The sequence below is a fragment of the Atta cephalotes genome, assembly GCF_000143395.1.
Source record: "Atta cephalotes unplaced genomic scaffold scaffold00012, whole genome shotgun sequence".
NCBI lineage: Eukaryota > Metazoa > Arthropoda > Insecta > Hymenoptera > Formicidae > Atta > Atta cephalotes.
In genome coordinates, this window is record NW_012130076.1 from 1,073,136 (window position 1) to 1,076,512 (window position 3,377).

Below are 3,377 nucleotides of genomic sequence, written 5' to 3' on the forward strand. Positions count from 1 at the left end.
AGAGAGAGAGAGAGATATAACTTATTAATTTGTGGTTGCATATAATTCAACGGGAATTAAAAAAAATTTTACAGTATTCAATGATATTATCATTAATTGTAAAGTATAATTGTGACGTACATACGCCTTGCAAACCAAGACTATCAGACGATTCTGCCATAGAAATGAGCTAACATGAGAACTGTAAATTGTAGAGAACATGTATAAAAGATAATCAATCGATTTAAAATTAGTTATGAAGAGGAGTATGTAAGATAGATTCAATGATATTAATAAATGATTTATGTTGTATAAATATTAATTTGTATTGTATAATTAAATTGTATAGTTTCACTGAAGAGGACCATTATTAAAGGTGAAATGTTTGAATGATTACATGATTAATTAAATTAACACACGTTAACTAGCTAAGCTCTGATAGCCCCTCACGATATACATACATATGTATATGCAAATGCAATATATTTTCAATTTATAACTATTCATGTATATTAAAAAAACATTATATTCTTGTTAATAAATAGTTAAATTTTTTGAACAGCGGACACTTGAACTTTTATTTTTTTCTTTTAGTTTGGAATGTCAACTTTAAGTTGAAACGTATTTTTCCTTCAAACATTTTTGTTTCAAAGTTTTATATTTTTGTATTTTTGAAAAGTGCATTTTTTTTATTTTGTTAACTATATTTAATTATAACAATTTATTATAAATATACAATTATACAAATACTTTCTAAAGATGTGAAAATATATGTAAAAATCACTTAATAATTTTTATACACTTGTAAAAGTGATGAAAATTAATCCCCAGGGACGCGATTCCATAACTGTCTTTACACGCCTATCGACAGTTGTCGGTGCGTAGATATTTTATATAATGAAAAAGCTACGCAACGACATCGATATAACTGTCGGTAGGCGTATAAAACAGTTACAGAATATACATAAGTCCAGAACACGAATGATTCAACATGCATGTGTAATAAAAGTGTTCAAAAGATATGTACTAAGGGTTTTATATTCACAAAACGAAGAGCGAAATATGCGACAGTATATATACGCAGTAATTGTTGAAGAACAATTTCGTTCGTTATAGAGTGACGTCAGTGTTACGCGGAATTCGGCAGCGCGCTGTCGTAAACATTTGCGGAATGCGGCGACCTTGTTACTCGTATCATTCGCGCGATGAGGCTCGAGTAGGTAGGACGTAACGGCTCGGCTCGCTTGGCGTATCGTCGTATCATTATCCTTCGACCGCGAGGTATACTGAGAAAAATTGAAGGTGATTCTTCAATCTATACGATTAGATATCCTACGATAAACGATTCGCGAATTTATCATAAGAGACGAGAGTTCTGCAAGACGAATATTTCGTGTAATTTATTCATTTGAAACGAGAAAATAAGATTACCAATAGTCTTTTGTAATATTTTTCTTTTTAATGTGCTCCTTGCACTCAAATAACTCTTATATCGCACTCCAATTGTTTTTTAGTTTGTAATTAAATTTACATATTATTAACATATTGAAACTTAATATTTAGTTAATTTAGTTTTAGTTAATTTATGGAGTTCTTGGATTTATTTCGAGATGTACTTAGTCAATACTGTCACAATTAACCCTGATTAACATGTTTCGATCATTAATCCGTTAATATAAAATCGGCGTTAACATTGTTAACGGCAACTTCTTGAAACACTTGTCTTACGAGATTGTTCAAACGAAATCCGGTGCTTGTCGACAAGGCAACGAACATATTTTTGAATATTACTTTTGCACAAATATTTGTCCTTGTTCTTGATTTTAACTTGCATTCGTTTGTTTTATAACAAGAAATAGTAATCGTCTCCGAACGCGAGCATATATTATTTGTTAAACTTAAAATGCTGGAAATGTAAGAAAATTCAATTGAGATGAGACAAGTAACCGTCGCGCGTCGTGAAGGAGCGGGGGGGGGGGGGGGAGGATAAATGGTTTGAAGTTATGTGCGTATCGTCGCGCGTCAATCCTCCGCTTTTCTCTACATCGCGCCATTCCACCGGTTGCTGGAAGGTTAGTTCGTTGCGTCTAGTTCTCTAATTCACAGAATGTCGCGAGATCAAACAGAATTGTAGCTCTGTTCGAATCTTTTATGATGATCCGCGTTATTACGAAGTGATTAATTTTCGAGAGTACAGAGTGTCGCGCGATTGTCGTGATTCGTTGGTCATCCATGCATGATTACAATTTCATTTGCGCGAGTGTGTGTGAACGCAATGAAAAAACATCATGGAGAGACACAAAGGCTGCCGACGGTTAAGCGAGTCTTAGCTTCGTTGAAATCGTTTTTTCACGCGATGAAATTATTGATTATTTCGTTATGTTATAAAGTGCGCTTCGGGATTAATATCGGGAATGCCGCGATAAAGTATCGTTGTGTTCTGATTATCATTGCGCGATTATGTTTTTGCGAGTGCTCTAGTGCAACAAGGAGACATCAGAAAGGTAGAGGAGGCCTGGGAGTCATCAGACAACGGTGGAGCAGCTATAGGTAATTTATTATTTATTATTTATTTATTTATTTGTCATTTGCGGAATATTGATCACTTATCCTCGCGACAATTGCATTTCGCATTTTTTGTTGTGGAGCACATATACAACATTAGGGATGATATTATGGCCAGTCTAGATCTAATGACTCGTCTTAATATCTCCGCTATTAAGTGACGGATTCTAGCAATTACTTATAGAATTATTTGTTTAGTAACTTACTGTTATCACGATGCCAATACACAATAATTAGTATTTATTATAATGTATTTTTACTTTCAAATATTTTGAATATACATTTTATAATATACATAATATACGTTTTTAATATACATTTTAGCATTTAATTACGCATATTTTCCTATTCTTAAATGTATTATTACTCGAATATATATATATTTGTTCTTCTATTGTTACTTAACTTTTTATTTGGCTATGTATTTCGAGTTATGCGAAGTGAATCAGTAGTATGACATTTTGATAATATAGCTCTCTAAACGTGTTGTGATTTCTGGTCTCTATTTCAAAGCTTTCATACCAAAAATAATTGTATTCTATAAATTAAATTAATTAAAGCTGTTTTCTATAATTTGTGTTACATGTATATACATTTTTAGTACTGACACGCGTGCAGTCACATCACAAAGCATTCATACACATACTGAAAAAAATATAATCAATTTTAATAAATATTTAGTTGAATACTGCCAACTAAATATTTATTAAATATAAAGATATATTTATTTGACACAAGAAATGTTAATTTGATCTAATAATCATTTTTTTTATTGAACAAATATTTACTTACTGTAAGTAAATGTTTAGTTGGCAGTATTGAACTAAATATTT

The 3,377-nt window shown here is 31.6% G+C and overlaps 1 pseudogene; it reads left to right on the forward strand.

Moving 5' to 3' along the window:
• The first annotated feature begins 2,254 nt into the window (after positions 1–2,254).
• LOC105617333 overlaps positions 2,255–3,377 on the forward strand; it is a 163,099-nt pseudogene continuing 161,976 nt past the window's right edge.